At 41.4% G+C, this 19,089-nt stretch overlaps 1 long non-coding RNA gene across 3 annotated transcripts; it reads right to left on the bottom strand.

Annotated features, from left to right (window-relative positions):
* Positions 1–5,203: 5,203 nt before the first annotated feature.
* LOC110486403 lies at positions 5,204–19,088 on the bottom strand. Of its 3 annotated transcripts, none has more exons than XR_005036167.1 (10): positions 18,694–19,088; positions 18,068–18,309; positions 17,411–17,704; positions 12,989–13,190; positions 12,674–12,888; positions 11,489–11,940; positions 11,262–11,354; positions 7,118–8,871; positions 6,806–6,854; positions 5,204–6,714 (listed from the first exon to the last, which is right to left on the bottom strand). It is a non-coding gene; the product is annotated as an uncharacterized LOC110486403 (long non-coding RNA). The 3 variants fall into 3 exon arrangements; XR_002468068.2 differs by lacking the exon at positions 18,068–18,309 and having other exon boundaries at positions 11,489–11,589; positions 11,812–11,940; positions 18,694–19,085; XR_005036165.1 differs by lacking the exon at positions 18,068–18,309 and having other exon boundaries at positions 18,694–19,086.
* Position 19,089: the final 1 nt, after the last annotated feature.

Here is a 19,089-nt window from a genome sequence, read left to right as displayed (position 1 = left end):
GCCCTGTGAATACTAAAGAAAAGAAGAAAGATCATGCGTTTCTACAGCAGGGACATTGGGACAGGGAGACTTCTGCTCTTCGCCAGAGAGAAATGTCACACTAGAATGTGCTGAAAAAGCCGACTGGTGCAATGGATTTCTTGTCAGCTCATTTCGTTTGTCAGCCTACCCTGGGAATTAACAGAGTTTATAAATATTTTACAAAGGGCATTGTCATGTGTAATGACTCATATGCAGAGATGGTGTTCGTTCTTGGTTTGTAACACAGGGAAAGGCACATTAAATTGATATAATGGTCATTTTCAGCCTCTTCTGACCGTGACTTGTTTCAATTCGGCCCCGTCAGATCCCTGATGGCCCCAGTACTGATGCTGAGAACATTTACACAGCACTGCACTTAAAGTAGCAGCACAAAGACAACCTTTCCCCTTTCAGTTTAGATGACCTTGGACTAAGTGTGTGTGTGTCCTATGCCACACACACACACACTCCCTCTATCGCTTTGTCTCTCACCATCTCACTTTAATGAATTCAACATTAATTAAGCCTTTCACCCCCCCCCCCCCCCCCCCACACACATTTTCTCTCATTAATTAAGTATTTCAACACTGACCCTCACTCTGCCTCCTCTCAATATGTTAACATATTCAAAATGAAGTCTTGAATAGGTGTTAATCACGTAATAGAATTATGTGAGTTGTTTTTTTGTGGCTGTTCTCCCATCCACTGAAGAGTCCCTGGCACCAGCACGCGAAGGTGTCTGAAGGACACTGGGATCAAGTTTCACGCAGTTAAATCGATCATCCCAGCATGCACCAGTAGCCTACTAGGGTCTTCAATCAGTGTTTACGATGTACACTCATGAATAATTGTTTGGCATCACTGCAAAGCGGCGGCAATGTAAGTCCTATATCGAAACCCCTGAGCCGTTCTACTCTTCAGCAAGGCAGTTAACCTCCAACATCAACTGCTCGCCGGCCGCGGTGACCGTTGTAAGGCAGCTCCCCGCACCTACCTGATTCAGAGGGGTTGGGTTAAATGCGGAAGACATATTTCGGTTGGCGTCACTGCTTTTGCTATATTGGCGTGTATGCACGGAAAAACGTCAGGGTCGATTCGGAAACTGCAGCAATCAGATGGATGGGTCAATGGGATTCTAAACTTTAAGTGGGGCGAAAAACCTTTTACTTAACCTTTGAAAATGGAAGGTAAAAAAATGAAAGTATAAGATTTGCAACGTTTTGCCTTTATATTTTGGACATTTGTTTGTTTTCATGGAGTAAATGGACAATAAGCGTAGATATGCAGGGTTATTGCATATTTTATTCTATTGATTGTTTCGTACCATATAGTCCTATAGCAAATTAGGATATTGATTTTTATGCCACTATAATGTAGGCTATACAAGTTACTCCAATGTATCCTATAGCACGTTCATGTATGCTAGTCATCTGTCCACATAATGACAACATGCAGTGCGATATATTACAGGACAATGCTCACTCCTACCTTGTTTAACGCTCAACTCACTTGGAATGCGCGCATTCCCTCACAATACGCCACAAAGCACACTTTCTCTCCGATACAATGTTGTGTATTCCAATTGATCAGCTCAGCCGTAATGCAATGAAATATCTGTATTATCTTCAGTTGCCGCAGCATCAAAGATAATTGAAAACCAAAATTACGTATTCGTCTCCAAAGTAGACCTACAACAATTTCAGCGTCTCGGTTGATCCATCTTTCACTCAGTTATTTTTGTCTATCTCAATATCCATCGGAGTTTTAAAAAATGATCCAATGTCCAATCCTTGTCGGGATCCGAGGTTGGTGAAATAGGTTCTGCAGCTACAGTGCAGTTCAACAGACCACTCTATCCCACTACTTGCGTTCATCAAAAATAGACATGGGAGGGGAGCTGTCCATACACGCAGGTGCTGAAGTGCTGAAAAGAAACCTGGTGCATCAAAAGCAGACTACAGATTATTTGGCAATACTGATTTGCAGGCGCGTGCACAATATGGGTCTACCTGTGCCAGAACACCTGCCCCTTTTCCCTCCCACTTGCCAAGTGCTCTTTTGCGTGGTGGTATAATTTTATATTTTTGTACACAGTTTGTCATTGTTGTTTTGAATCCACTTCCACCTAGTTGTCGTGATGACGTCAAATTCGCCACCCCTGTATGGAGATTAGTGCTGAGCGATTCGTTTTTTTTTTGAGGTAGGTTCAGTTTCGATTTCAGTTTATTTTTTATACATTAAATGCACTATGCATTATGTGGGTCGAATGTTGTAACACAGAATAAAACAATTAAAAGTAAAAATGTTAGTGATGACCATTACTGCTTATCACTTAACCATAATGTATTCACATTACTTCACTTTAATAAAATGTTTTATTTCATTACTTTATTTCATTCCAAGTCATCATCTCATCTCTGTAGAGCTGCTGCCTATGCAGTCTGCCAAATCAACATTTTAGTAGTCCTTCAAAGTAAATAAAACAAACTTTTATGACTACTGAATGCCAAGTATCAATCACCAATCTGCTCCACACGGTTCTCATTATAATAGCTCAGTGCTTCACACAGACCGGACAAGTATGCAGGTGACCAATGGATTATTGTCATTATAGTTAATTACCATGTTTTCTGTGCTAATATGTAGACTATTGGCCTGTTGGAAACTAAAACAACGTACTACATTACATAGTTCAGGTTTGATCTGATTGATCTCTACATAAACTGCACATTGAGCTCACAGAATAAAAACTCTTAAAATGAAATTCAAATCATTTAAACTTGGTCAATTAGTTGTTTAAAAACCCCAAAACAACCGACATATCGGTTAATTGCTCAGCACTCATGGAGATTGCGCTCGCCCATTATCCAAACATGCATGGCTTTAAATGCAGTCACTGGTGGAGTGTGTGTAGCAAGCTAACTAGTTGAAATATAAACAGTAATGCCAGAGCAGCATAACATTTGATTTACACTTTATAACACTTGATTTGCATCATCACCAATATTCGGTCTGGATGGCTGAAAGCCTATGTGCAGCGGTACTTAATCATATATTTCCTTATACAATCGTAGCAGCGGGAATGGTGCGGGAGGTGCGGCAGCACCCCTGATAAGGGACTGCACGTTATTGATAATGAGGGATACCTGGAGAAAATCGGACCTCTCTGAAACGAAAATGGATGTCCCTGAACGCTTGAAAAAAAATTGTGACCCACCCCTATACCCAAAATAATAATTAAAACAAAGTGGATAACAGAGAACATGCCTACGTTTACCCTCACTCATATGACAGACCAGGGCAGGGTTTCCCAAAAGCATCGTAGTACTGAGATCATCCTAATTCCACTGACACTAAATGGACAGAATAGTATCTTCGTGCTACGATGCTTTTATGAAACCGAGCCCAGAGCCTTAGATATGCTGTTTTAGAAACTGCTCTTCGATTTGTAAACATTACATACCAAAGTAGCTAGAAGATTATGGATTTGCAGACAAGGGTAAGTATGTGTAACGAACCTCGTCCTCTGAAGAGGAGAAGCGAGAAGGATCGGAGGACCAAAACGCAGCATGGTAAGTGTCCATAATGTTTATTTTAAAACATAAACGTGAAATGAACGAAACAGTCCCGTGTGGCGACAAACACTGACACGGAAGACAAACACCCACAACCTAAAAGTGAAACCCAGGCTACCTAAGTATGATTCTCAATCAGGAACAACAATTGACAGCTGCCTCTGATAGAGAGGCTAGGCCGAACTCAAAAACCAACATAGAAAAACAAACAGACTGCCCACCCAACTCACGCCCTGACCATACTAAAACAAAGATAAAATAACAGAACTAAGGTCAGAACGTGACAGGATGAAAATATATTAATTATAATAAAAGCACTGCATGAATCCACCATCTTATTTGCAGTCCGATTTTTTTGTGGGCCTTTTAACGCATTTCTTGCAATTCTACGTCATTTTACATGACTGGAGACAAGCAGAATATTTTTAAATGCCACAACAAAGTACGACAACGAATGAGCGAATGCTGCAGCACCAAAGACGTTTAGATTTCTATAAAGGCTATTGTTAAAGAGAATAGTCTAAGTTTGGAACAGTGCTAAAGTTGTCTATCAACTGTAAACATTTTGCCAACAGAACCAGTTACAACTTTAGTTTCTGATCATCAATGACTCAGAGAAAAAGCCATTTGTTATTTAACATATAACCTAAAACCTAAGGTTGAATTTATTTGCACCGAAGAAAATAAGTGATAAACAATACAGTTAAAAACAAATAAATAAACGTGTGCAAGTATGGTTGGAAGCCCCAGGGCTTATAAAAAAACAACACAAAAAAACTATATTCAATACATAAGTACAAAAATAAAAAAGGTTTGTTAAAACAGACAACCCTTTTTTCTCCCCATTTTTGTGGTATCCAATTGGTAGTTACAGTCTTGTCCCATGCGTCCGGCCCGCCACAGGAGTTGCTAGAGCGCGATGGGACAATAAAATCTGGACCTGCCAAACCCTCTCCTAACCTGGACGATGCTGGGCCAATTGTGCACCGCCTCATGGGTCTCCCAGTCACGACCAGCTGTGACACAGCCTGGGATCGAACCCTGGTCTGTAGTGACACCTGCAAATAGATTTTAACAAACAATTGGTCCCCCAAAAAATGCAACCCTCAGTTGAATTTCAAAATCCCAATGTGGCCCTCGAGCCCAAAAGTTTGCCCACCCCTGGCCTATAGAATAGGCCATGGATAATTTTATTGAGACCACACTAGGCACACTTGATATTGCACACCCAGCAGAGAGTCAGGGATTAGGGGCAGCATCAGGCACACATGAGATACTAACTCTCAAACACTGAGCTATGACATTTAAATCGATTACAAATTACATGACCCTCCCCTGGACTAAATAAAAACTATATAAAAATGAATAAAATACTAAACCCTCTCCCTGACTGAAATTGAAAAAGCATGACCCTCCTCTGGGTAACAATTGTGGATATTTAATTAAAGCTTTTCTCATAGTGTGACCTTTAGGAAAACCAATTGAAAACCGATTGAGTGCTTGTTCTTTTTTGTGTTTTCTTGTAGCAATGATCAACGGTGATGGCTTTGTTAAGCGTTGGGGTGACTATAAACTTACAAAGGATCAGAGTTAAATAGTTCAAAAACAGATTACATTTATTTCAAATTGTACAACCATGATTCAAGTGAAGAGCAGAGATTTAAGTTAGCATGATTGAAGAAATGATACACATTATGACAATCTTAGAATATTGACTACCAAGACACCTTGAAATAAGGCAACAGTAAACATGTCATCCCCCCACAAATGACTAACGTATGTACAGTTGATTACTATAGCCCCCCCGGCCCAAAATGTATAATTTGGTCAATTTCAGATCTCTATAGCATGACTAATCATTCACCCAAATTTTGTCAAAATTGGGCCAGTGGTGTCTGAGATATCGTGTGGGTTAGCTCATATCCCTAAACATGCGTGCCAAATTTCATCACTAAAACAAACAGATTAACAGATTTGAATGGTCTTTTCTTTGTTTGAATGATATGTTTGGTATGAAATATTTGTTTCTTTCTCTTTTGGGATTCTCTTTGACATATTTTATGTTGTACATACTGAGGTGTGTCAATGTTTTCTGTAAAGTTATGTCAATTATATGCTACATTTTCTATTTTTGTGGTATGCCCGTTATAGCGCCACAGCAAGGTCGATATGAATGTTCTTACATATGTTGAGTCTTGACAGGGTTTATCAAATTCTGTTACAATACGAATGTCTTTTACTGATTTATATGCAGTTATGTGCCAGACCACACCCAGGTGAATGTTTATTGGTCAATAGCGGCCATGTTGATTTAGCTACCAGTCTGGAAAATATTGCGTTGAGAGATCGTTTTCCATAAATGCCACATATCAAGTTTCGTGCATATTGGTCATTCGGTATCAGACGAGTAGGGTTAAGTGTTTTTCACACAATTCAAAATGGCGGAAAATCCATCATGGCGGAACGTATGGGTTCCAAGGCAAATTTGTTCCTTGTGAAGACAGGAACCGATCTACTAAATTTCATGACTTAAGGTATAACGGGGTGAGGGGCATGACCTTTCAAAGTTTGCATTTTCAATCTCGTTACAGGGCCACCATCTGGCCAAATCAGTGTAATTTTCTAAATTCTGTAAAGCTATGGCAAGATGCATCATTCACCAAAGTTTAGTCAAAACCTGGCCAATGCTGTCTGAGATATCGCTTGTGACTAACATATGAACGTACTAATGGACGGAAACAGATCCACAGTGCCTTCCCCAATTTTAGTGTGGGGGACAATGACCAGCATACACACAGGGATTGTTTGGAAGACAAATGCAATGACAAGGCAACACTTGTACGTGCAGGAGATGAGACAGACAATGTTATACAGTAACACATGTGCATTAGAATTTTTAATACCAATGTGCAAAGAGCAGATTTGACCCACAGAAATACACTCAATAGAGTCATTCCTATGAATGCTTTCAATTAACCAACCACATTAACTTGGACTTGCATCTAGTCACATGACTGTGCAGATTTAGGACTTCCGTTTCTTTAACAGGGTTATGGTCTCTTCATTATCTGTCGCACCAGTGGATGAAACTTCGGAGCTTTCGGACAATGGAGTCTCACTAAAACACATGATACGTGTTCAGTCAGTATCAATGATTACTCAAACTGAAGCCGATCACTGGAAATAACTCACAGACAAACATTACGTACCTGTTAGTCTGTGTCGTCCTCGGTTTAATGCTCTCATATAAATGCTCGCCTACAGAGGGATTATAACAAACAGTAAAAATTGGTTGAACAAAGCTTTTGATAACATAGCCATTACTTCCTTGTAACAATAGGTGCAGAATGTGGATTTAATTTTTTGGGGTTATTTTAACATGCTAGTGGTCCTCTGTCCAAATAAGGACTACTTAGCCCACACACTAGTTATAGCTAGCTACTTCCCCAATGGGAGATTTGTGCAAAAGTTCATGTTGTGCAACCGTTTCTCAGGTTAAGATTGAGGGGAGTGGTTCTTACTCTGCTGGGTGAGTACAGGGTGGTTTGATGGGTCCTGGTTCTAATAATGGTGGTCGGGTCGGGCTGCTCATATGTATTATTCAGGTTCCTGGAGGTGAGAGGAAGAGGCACGCTTAAACATGATCATCTCAAAAATTAATTTTCAAGAATAATTTAAAATGACAAGCAGCAGTGTAACACTGGCCACACACACACAGCAATGCCAAGTTAAAGGCATCTTATATATATGGTTACTCTGGGAACGGGAGAATAACAAACAGTGCAGCTATGCAGAAATGAGTGTGTGTGTGTGTTTTTACAGGGGGATGGTAGTGAATCATCAGTGGAGGCCAAGGTCATCGCCATGTACATGAATTATGTATGCGGTTTTGTTTTCTCTGCTGGTGCTCTTCTGCTACATCTGTGGCTGGCTAATAACTCTCCATTTCCCTATTATTCAATTCTTCTCTGCAGAGCAGACACTCACAGAGCTCATCTTCTTCAGTGTAATTTAAGAAAACCCAATAGGTGTTTATACCTTAAAAGACATTCTGCAAAAATAAACAATTTAAGAGGCCGGAGTCTGGTGGCACGAAATGAAAAACTGTTTGATTTTCCAGTGTGCTAATAAAGAATCAGAGTCAATCACAACAAGTAAAATTACTCCGGGTTTCTTTATGAGTTGTCTGGATGGGTGTTATTGAGCGTATGCACATGTGTGTATAATGGTGCATCCATGTATGTGTGCTAATGTGTACAGTAAATGAGTGATTATGTGCACTGTGTGAGCATGTATGATGATGTTTACAGTGTGTGTGTCGTGGTAATTTCCTGTATTACTAAGTGAAAGGAGAGTTTACAAACCACACACAAGTCAGAGTTATACTTTAAACTTAATCTTTTAATAATATGAGCTTCACCATAGCCCTTTGACTCTCAGATCAATTCAGTGTCTATAAATGAATTCTGAGAGTGTCAACATAATGGCAACTGAGATCTTTCACAGCAAAGATCCACCCCTCTCAACTCACAATGACAAACCACAGGTCTTAGGAAAACTGCACAAAGGAAGACTTTTACTTGAGAGAGGAGTATTCCATAGCCAGAGAGCATTAGCTATAAATTATCATTCAGTTTGCGTTCTTAGACAAGGTTCTACTTCTCGTTCTTGGTACTTCATATTACCAAAACATTACCTCATCCAATGGCATATATCAATTGTCAATTCTAGATACTCCCATCTCAAATACAACCCACCCCTGGACAAGCTCCCTGAGAGGAGTGAGCCTCTAGGTCATATACTATGAAAGACAAGTTTCGACATCAGAGGGGACATACAATGGTTCCAGACACTGCCATACTCCTCCCCCCAATGGGAAAAGTAGGGAGTGACTGGTGTACAGACATTGTGGAGCCCTTCACATGGTTTAACAGATACCCTCACATATGAAGACAATCCTGACCCCTCCCCTCGCTGGGCCCCAAGTGACTTTTCCCACATAAGCATATTTATGAAAGTAGATAAAACATCTTATTTATCAATGTTACCTAACTAATTCTGCTACGACAGTGTGTGTGTTAAATGCATTGCCTGTATGCCCCTGGCAGCACAGTCAGATACCCCGGCTTCTCAGTGAGAGATCTTGTCACCGGTGACTGGGAGTCACATGCTTCTCCCATCGTCACTGTGTGTGCCTGTTCTCCATCTGGACCCGGGGCTTCCTCCTCCTTCCCCTGCTCTCCGGTAGACACCTCTGCAGAGCCAGCTCCACTCACTAGGGAACAACAGCCCAGTCAGTACACTGGTGATGAAACTGTATAAACGCATGAATACATTTACAAGTTCTACAAGATAATTGAAAGGGGCTTGAAATGGAAACACATTTTTCACAGTCAACACACACACACAATTATAGTTCCCACCAACAGACCAGAAGTTGGTTGATACAGTGCCTTACAAAAGTATTCATCCCCCTTGCCGTTTTTCCTATTTTGTTGCATTACAACCTGTAATTTAAATTGATTTTTATTTGGATTTCATGTAATTGACATACACAAAATAGTCCAAATTGGTGAAGTGAAAAATAACTTGTTTAAAAATATATATATATATATTTTAAAAAACGTAAAAGTGTTTCATGCATATGTATTCAAACCCCTTTCCTATGTAGCCCCTAAATAAGATCTGGTGCAACCAATTACCTTCAGAAGTCACACAATTATTTAAATAAAGTCCACCTGTGTGCAATCTAAGTGTCACATGATCTCAGTATATATACACACACACCTGTTCTGAAAGGCCCCAGAGTCTGCAACACCATTAAGCAAGGGACACCACAAAGCAAGCATAACTATGAAGACCAAGAAGCTCTCCAAACAGGTCAGGGACAAAGTTGTGGAGAAGTACAGATCAGGGTTGGGTTACAAAAAAATATCCGAAACTTTGAACATCCCACAGAGCACCATTAAATCCATTATTAAAAACTGGAAAGAATATGGCACCACAACAAACCTGCCAAGAGAGGGCCACCCACCAAAACTCATAGACCAGGCAAGGAGGGCATTAATCAGAGAGGCAACAAAGAGACCAAGATAACCCTGAAGGAGCTGCAAAGCTCCACAGCGGAGATTGGAGTATCTGTCCATAGGAACATGTGTCGGAGCTGTACACTTCATAGAGTTGGGCTTTACGGGAGAGTGGTCAGAAAAAAGCCGAAAGAAATAAAGAAAAAGAAAGAAAGAAATAAGCAAACATGTTTGGTGTTTGCCAAAAGGCATGTGGGAGACTCCCCAAACATATGGAAGAATGAGACTAAAATAAGACTAAAACAAGACTAAAATGTAGCTTTTTGGCCATCAACAAAACGCCTGGCGCAAACTCAACACCTCCCAAGAATCCCATCAGTGAAGCATGATGGTGGTGGGGATGTTTTTCCATCAGCAGGGACTGGGAAACTGGTCAGAATTGAAGTAATGATGGATGGTGCTAAATACAGTGAACTTTGACCCCTTTTTCTCCCCAATTTCAATTGTTGTAGTAGCTACCATCTTGTCTCATCGCTACAACTCCCGTACGGGCTCGGGAGAGACGAAGGTTGAAAGTCATGCATCCTCCGATACACAACCCAGCCAGCCGTACTGCTTCTTAACACAGCGCGCATCCAACCCAGAAGCCAGCCGCACCAATGTGTCGGAGGCTACACCGTGCACCTGGCAACCTTGGTTAGCGCGCACTGCGCCCGGCCCGCCACAGGAGTCGCTGGTGCACGATGAGACAAGGACATCCCTACCGACCAAGCCCTCCCTAACCCGGACGACGCTAGGCCAATTGTGCGTCGCCCCACGGACCTCCCGGTCGCGGCCGGTTACGACAGAGCCTGGGCGCGAACCCAGGGATTCAGATGGCACAGCTGGCGCTGCAGTACAGCGCCCTTAACCACTGCGCCACCCGGGAGGCCACAGTGAACTTCTTGAGGGAAATCTGTTTCAGTCTTCCAGAGATTTGAAACTGGGACAGAGGTTCACCTTCCAGCAGGACAATGACCCTAGACATACTGCTAAAGCAACACTAAAGTGGGTTAAGGGGAAACATTTAAATGTCTTGGAATGGCCTAGTCAAAGTCCAGACCTCAATCCAGTTGAGAATCTGTGGTATGACTTAAAGATTGCTGTACACCAGCGGAACCCATCCAACTTGAAGGAGCTGGAGCAGTTTTGCCTTGAAGAATGGGCAAAAATCCCAGTGACTAGATGTGCCAAGCTTATAGAGACATACCCCAAGAGACTTGCAGCTGTAATTGCTGCAAAAGGTGGCTCTACAAAATATTGACTTTGGGGGGGATGAATAGTTATGCACGCTCAAGTTCAGTTTTTTTGTCTTATTTCTTGTTTGTTTCACAATAAAAAATATTTAGCATCTTCAAAGTGGTAGGTATGTTGGGTAAATCAAATGATAAAAACTCCCCAAAATCTTTTTATTCCAGGTTGTAAGGCAACAAAATAGGAAAAATGCCAAGGGGGGTGAATACTTTTGCAAAGCAACTGTATATTATCTGGTTATAGTGTTGGTATATTAACTAGATACTGGCTGATAGATAAATAAATCTGTTTGTTTTCCTGCAACTGAGTATGATGGTCAGGAGTGTGGTGACCAGACAGTACCTACCTGGGGTTTTCTAGGGGTGATCAGTGACAGCCTGTGTTGCAGGGCCTCACTCAGCTTGTTGACCAGATGCTCCTGGACCGAGCTGGACGTGTCCTGGAAATGAAGACGGTGGTTAACCAACGTTATATGGTCTGATAAGGTCTGAGCAACCATATATAACTGAAAATGTATATTCTATTGGGGATCGATTGTATGGGTTGGTGTATTTGTAGTAGTGACTTCTTTACCTTGCACTTTGACAGTAAACCCAGAGCTTGTTTGTAGTAGAGGGTGGCTCTCTCAACTTAAAGCGAGCTTCCCCTAAACCCTCACAAGCCTGCCATTGGCCCTTACAGACAGACAGACACAGACAGACAGACAAATATAAAGAGATATTGAGAAAGTTAAGTAAACAAGAGAGAGCAAATGAGGGTGAGACTTAGTGTCAAAAGGGGTCAATGGATGTAAAGAGTCATTAATAGCCCGTTTAAACATTTAGAACACACTTCCAACATGAAAAATGTGCTTATCATTATTCTTAGAAAGAATAAAGTTGGACTTGATTTTGTACCAGTGTCTTTGAAGGCCTGCAGGGCTTGGAGGTCGTTCTCTGCTGCCTCCTCATGCTCCCTCAGCTGACTGAGGGCAAAGGCCAAGTTACTGAAGCAGCGGCCCTGAGCACGACGACTGCCCAAAGACCCTGACACAGACACACAGAATGATGGGGAGAAAGGGGGAAGGGTATCAGAGAGAGATACAGAGTTTGAGAGAAAGATAGATTACAAAGGGAGAGGGGTTAATACAGGGAACAAGAGACAATCTTTACGGCGTCATCACTTTTTCACTCACTTAAAAAAAGCATAAGTAGCTATGTCACGTTCACATCCCCAAGGCTGCCGAAAAAAACATGTCTTAGAACCGTTACATGCACATACGCACAAGACCAGTGTGTGAGTCACTCAGTGGTGCTGTGGTAAGCACTCTGTAAGTCCCTATGGGATTGCCTCAGTGGAATCTCAGCCACACACACCCCTGCACGTGAGCACACACACACATACACACACCTCTCTTGCTAATGTGAGAGCTGCTCACAGAGACAGATTAGAGGCATGGAGAGCACTGGACACACCCAGATACTGTAAAGGATTAATCAGGGTATAATGAAATGTTTGAGGAATGGTCTGCCCCGCTGCCTAAACAATTACTCCTACACGCCTCAGGTAACATGTTCATCACACACACATGATTATCTGCGGCTCAGTTGGTAGAGTGCTTGCACCACTCATACAAAAACAATATGCACGCAGAGTACTTTGGAGAATAGCGCATGCTAAATGGCATATCATTATTACATGCAGTACATAACAGCACTGAACTTTGCAGAAAATACAGTATAACTATACTCTCCAGCGTAAGTGATGTAATAAGCTCACCATGCAGGCTGGCTGTCTATCGGTGGTAGTCCAGGGCCTGCCGGTACTGGCTCAGTGTGTTGTGAACGGCTCCCAGGTTCTGTAGGACCACGGCCAGCCTTTTGGGCCTGGTGCTGAGCATGGGCAGGGCCCGCTCATAGCACCAGGCTGCCTCCTGGAACAACTTCAGCTGGGAGAAACTCAGGCCCAGGTCATTGTACACCTTACCTGAAAGGCTGAGGGATAAAGTCACAAAACTGTGACCAAATTGTTGACTGACAACGCTGTTACTCATTTGTTTTTTCCTCAATTCAGTTCATCTGACAGTTTACCTACCGAGGAACTCTGGGTTTTTGATGTTGTTGCTAAGCTCGAGGCAATCAGTGAGCACGGTGATGATATCATCCATGGTGAAGTCATCTGATTGGAGCATGTGACTCCCTGCCTATTTGAAGGCCGTGGCGGCTGAGTCCAGCTTGCCTGCCATCCTGTAGCTCTCCCCAGCCCTCTGGAAGCTCTAAGCTGCCTGGGTCCAGTCCTGAAAACACACAGCTTGAATCAAAACCAGCTCTATGTAGGACAGTCAGTGAGCTGTCAGTATATAGACCTGGCTGCTACACATCTCAAATGAGTCAGTCAGACACTGCAGCTCTTAAAAATTAGGGATGTGCATCTTTACCTTTCAAGACGATTCGATACATGGGCTACAATACCATACAGGAACGATGAGTTTAAGTTTGAAACGATCTGTGCGATTCGGTTTGTTTAGAGGAACGAATTGATGCGATTCAGTTCAATGCAATGCACTAACATTTGTTGCATAAACACATTCCTTTTCCATTCTAAATTAAAATATGCTGCTGATGGAGCTTATGAGCTGGGCTTCTCTGAACTGGATCTGTCTGAGCCGACTTCTCTGTGTGTGTGTGTGTGTGTGTGTGTGTGAATGATGTACTGTATATGTCTATGTTGTATGTAGGCACCTGGGCTGAGCCATAAGGGAAACTGGGTATCTACCTTGCTTTTGATCTGAAATCCCCATCACCCACTAATTCAGTCATAATTTTTGCATATTAAAAAAGTGTTAGCTAGTAATGTATCAGTATTTATTAGTAAACAATTTGCTATGACATAACCAATGAATATAAAGCACAACTTTGGATTTCACCCGTGTCTCAGAATGGAATGGTTTAGATCTTTTGGAAGTTGGACCTTTTGGACTCGAGTGAGCTCCTCTTCTTCTCCCGCTTCGACCATGCAGTGCAGGTAGCAAAAGTGATTGCTGTCCTCATTAAGAAATTATCAACTTTACCTTGTATATCTAAAAATGACCGTATATACTCATTGTTTCAAGCAAAACTACCAAAACTATTACTGATGGTGAACCTGAACAATCAAAATAAAACCCAATGTAATCCCTGATCAGCATGTATAGCCAGATGAGAGCAGTGTGTCCCATGATAGCTTAGGCTACTTTTATTCCGGTAAAACACAATTTTCAACAGCGCATTTGATAAACATAATCTAGCAAATTACATTGGTTGTCACTCAAGTGATAAAGCCTAATATTGCACAAGACATTTTCAAACATCTGAAGGTGAAGTGCAGATGTGCCAGATCAGAAATAGGAATGCCTTGCGTTGGTCAGCGAGCGAAGCTGGTCGCAGTTTGACTACTGATTGTGCTTGGGGTTGTTCGGCATGCAGAATGACTTGTAGATCAATGACTGTCAACACAATTGTATGCTAAGTTTGACACTGAAGGAGAGGATACAAATGTCACAAAAGATAAGAGACATTTTCGGGAAGGCAGAAGGAAAGTAATTTGAGAAACAACGAAATTGTAAACAGGCGATTTGTAAAGGTTTGAATTGATTTTCGGACATATGCATGTTACATTTGGATCGGTTTGGGGTCCAGCTGACCGATGCACTCAAATCTTAAACATTTGAACCGGGGACTGATGCATATACAGTTGAAATCGGAAGTTTACATACTTAGGTTGGAGTCATTAAAACTCGTTTTTCAACCACTCCACAAATTTCTTGTTAACAAACTATAGTTTTGGCAAGTCGGTTAGGACATCTACTTTGTGCATGAAACAAGTAATTTTTCCAACAATTGTTTACAAACAGATTATTTCACTTATAATTCACTGTGTCACAGATCCAGTGGGTCACAAGTTTACATACACTAAGTTGACTGCCTTTAAACAGCTTGGAAAATTCCAGAAAATGATGTCATGGCTTTAGAAGCTTCTGATAGGCAAATTTACATAATTTGAGTCAATTGGAGGTGTACCCCTGGATGTATTTCAAAGCCTACCTTCAAACTCAGTGCCTCTTTGCTTGACATCATGGTAAAATCAAAAGAAATCAGCCAATAATATTTTTTTGAGACCGTCGCAAGTCTGGTTCATCCTTGGGAGCAATTTCCAAACGCCTGAAGGTACCACGTTCATCTGTACAAATAGTAGTACGCAAGTATAAACACTATTTGACCATGCAGCCGTCATACCGCTCAGGAAGGAGACATATTCTGTCTCCTAGAGATGAACGTATTTGGTGTGAAAAGTGAAAATCAATCCCAGAACAACAGCAAAGGACCGTGTCAAGATGCTGGAGGAAACAGGTACAAAAGTATCTATATCCACAGTAAAACATGTCCTATATCGACATAACCTGAAAGGCCGCTCAGCAAGGAAGAAGCCACTGCTCTTAAATTGCCATAAAAAAAGCCAGACTACGGTTTGCAACTGCACATGGGGACAAAGATCGTACTTTTTGGAGAAATGTCCTGGTCTGATGAAACAAAAATAGAACTGTTTGGCCATAATGACCATCGTTATATTTGGAGGAAAAAGGGGGAGGCTTGTAAGCCGAAGAACAACATCACAACCGTGATGCACGGGAGTGGCAGCATCATGTTGTGGGAGTGCTTTGCTGCAGGAGGGACTGGTGCACTTCACAAAATAGATGGCATCATGAGGAAGGAAAATTGTGTGGTTTTATTAAAGCAACATCTCAAGACATCAGTCAGGAAGTTAAAGCTCGGTTGCAAATGGGTCTTCCAAATGGACAATGACCCCAAGCATACTTCCAAAGTTGTGGCAAAATGGCTTAAGGACAACAAAGTAAAGGTATTGGAGTGGCCATCACAATGCCCTGACCTCAATCCTATAGAAAATGTGTTGGCAGAACTGAATAAGCATGTGCGAGCAAGGAGGCCTACAAACCTAATTCAGTTACACCAGCTCTGTCAGGAGGCATGTGCCAAAATTCACCCAAATTATTGTGGGAAGCTTGTGGAAGGCTACCCAAAACATTTGACCCAAGTTAAACAATTTAAAGGCAATGCTACCAAATACTAATTAAGTGTATGTAAACTTCTGACCCACTGGGAATGTGATGAAAGATATAAAAGCTGAAATAAATAATTCTCTCTACTATTATTCTGACATTTCACATTCTTAAAATAAAGTGGTGATCCTAACTGACCTAAGAAATGGAATTTTTACTAGGGTTAAATGTCAGGAATTGTGAAAAACTGAGTTTAAATGTAATTGGCTAAGGTGCATGTAAACTTCCGAATTCAACTGTAGGTGAATCGTTACATCCCTATTATAAATTATACTCATTTATTGATAACACCCACACACTGCCTCTGGCAGTTCTCTAAATAATTTAATCGTGGCTTGACTCTGACACCAACTGAGGTTGTCCGAATAAAAAACAGACCATAATGACAGAGACTGGCCCTTCATCAGTGGCAGCTGGTGATCAGCAAAGATGAGGGAGGTGGGCAGGTTCACTAAAGATCTGAAAAGGTTAATGGCATGATTTTTCTTGGTGTTATAATTGTATTGATTAAACAAATTGCAAAGCATGATTTCTGAGCACCTAATACATTAGAAGGAAGATGGCTCATATGAATCAATCAACTGACAATCAATTAAAGGAGAAGTTGTATTTTTACAACTAAATTTAGGTATCGCTCAAGTCGCACAAAAGGAAATATAACGTTGCGGATAAAGTTTGGAATGACACGATTTCATGTGTACAACATCGAAAGCCTTGCATCACTATACTGAGAGCTTTGCCGTTTCTAAAATGACATTTTTGGAGCCTTTGTTCATGTTTTTCAGGGCCCCCATACTATACAACGTGGATGAGGAAGTGATTTACTGTTTGTTTCTAAAAGGTGTCTGGACCCTTCTATAAGAAACTATTTCCATAAAAAATAAAACATTTCCATTTGTTTGTAAAAAAAAAAAAAAAACGTATTTAACAATCATTCAACTTTTGCAATTCACTCAAGATTTGAGTACTTGAGCATTTAATTTAGCAGAGAAGCTTGTTTTCTTCCTATTGTGGTATAGTCCTTACGTAACATTCAATTTTCAGTCTTGAGTATTCTAGGCCTCATGCGTAAGTATCTTATTATCTTTGCAGAAGATATGGGTGGCCTTCTAAATTCTGACTCAGCACAATCTTAATGTGCATGAAGGCAAATCTCCTGGTGGTAATATCTCATTATAAAAAAGCACAGCTTGGGCTTTTCTCGAAATCTATTGGAATGGTGTTAAATCTCTTTAGGAGAGTATCCCACCTAAATTTTGGAATGGCTTAAGGTGAGGAAGATAAGTACAGTTTACTGCTGTTTTACAGTTCTCCTCTAATGGTTAGGGGTTGAGATTTTTGGCAGGGTAATCTGATTCTCGAGCTGAACCATAAAAAACATACACCTTGAGCTGACTGACCTTTAGGAGCAGGTGACAGTGGGACATTTTCATGCAGGTCTCCCCCTCACTGGCCCCATCCCCCTGGGAGCGGTACAGCTGGGCTGCCTGGAGGCAGTGAACAGCTGCCTGGCTGTGGTTCCCCAGGGGCTCATGGGCTACGGCCAGGTTGAACTGGAGGTCTGCTATCCGCTCGCCCCTCTCTCCTGGCTGGGCCCGCTTCAGGAAGTCCAGCCCCTTCAGGGCTTTACCCGCCTCCACGTAGGTAGCTCCCAGGTTAAAGGCACATGCCCGCTGGACCCTGGTCTCCTTTAGCTGTGGGTGATAGAGTGTGGTAAGAGAGAATACTTAAACATTATAAAAGCTAACATAAGTACCAGTAAACATTATGCAGCATATTTGACTTTCTTCCATACAGTATGTCTAAATATGGGGGTCGTCAGATGTATGTCATTGTGAAAACCAATTACAATTTGGGGACAATAACGATTCTGTAAATACTGTAATCCATTTGGACTTGGAACCAGACATGTTTTTGTTGCCTGGACATTTTCCAAACAATAAAATCAGGTGCTCAGTTCTCCCCTCACAGTTTTAGCAAGCCGTATATTATATGGGTGAGGTGCAGGACAAAATGTCTCAACATGGACAACAAGGAAGTAGCCTAAGTAATGTCACCTCTATGGAAGCTTTGAAGGCCTTTTTGAAGAGGCTGAGGGCTTCTTCACAGTCCCCTTGCTTTAGGGCAATGTGGCCAGAGGCTATGAGCTCCTCAATGTCCACCTGGACCTTCAGGACATCAGCCTTTGGTCTTTACACCCCGTCACTTATTTTTCCTGCCCTCATGTAATGGGTAGCTAGCTATCAGATGCCATGTTGGTTTCGCCAGGGGGTGGCTACAGTATAGCATTATGAGGAAACTGATCGAAAGAGGAGAGCGAAATAATTATGAAGGTCTGATTGTCACACTCACTCAGGTCATGACACTGAAAGAACTGCCCTCCTTTGGTGATAGTGAGAACTTGCTATGTGGCAAACAACATGAGGACTCACTCAGTGCCTGTCCATTCAAATACATTTTTAACCAAGTCTATTATGAGCTCACTGAAAGGCATTTATTTTAGGCATATATAGCCAGAATTATCGCATAAAAATAAAACATTTTGAGAAGTAGCATGGACAGATGTTTATCCTGTTTGCTAGCTAACTTACTTACTTGAAACCACATGACTAATTAACGCATTAGCTTCTCGAGTCTTGGTAACATGGCTAACATAGCTAGTTTAGTTAGCAATTTCACTCACATTTCAAGATGAACAGCCATCCAAAACAGAGCCGTTGAAATTAGTTAATTAGTTTGACAAATACATTGGTCAATTATCCGTACAGCCGTAAACCCTAGTTAGTCACACGTTTTAGCTGGCATTTCTTGTTAGCTAGCTAATGTTAGGGAGTTACTGGTTTGTGGAGCCAGGGAAAGCTATGAAGTAGCAGGTATGTTGCTATGGCAATATTAAATAGGAAGTGAGGAGTAGTTGGCCATATAAATTATTTTCGGCACAATTAACAAGGAGACTGAAGCAGCAACTTAAATGTCGTATTGCTAGCTATGATTATTTACAAAATGTTTACATTATTATATATTTTTTTAAAGTAACAAGTAAACATCTCCCAGAAAGTTATTTATGGTTATCGCGTAT

This window comes from Oncorhynchus mykiss, chromosome 2 (genome assembly GCF_013265735.2).
Source record: "Oncorhynchus mykiss isolate Arlee chromosome 2, USDA_OmykA_1.1, whole genome shotgun sequence".
In the NCBI taxonomy this organism is placed as follows: Eukaryota; Metazoa; Chordata; class Actinopteri; order Salmoniformes; family Salmonidae; genus Oncorhynchus; species Oncorhynchus mykiss.
This window is presented reverse-complemented; position numbering and strand designations above follow the sequence as displayed.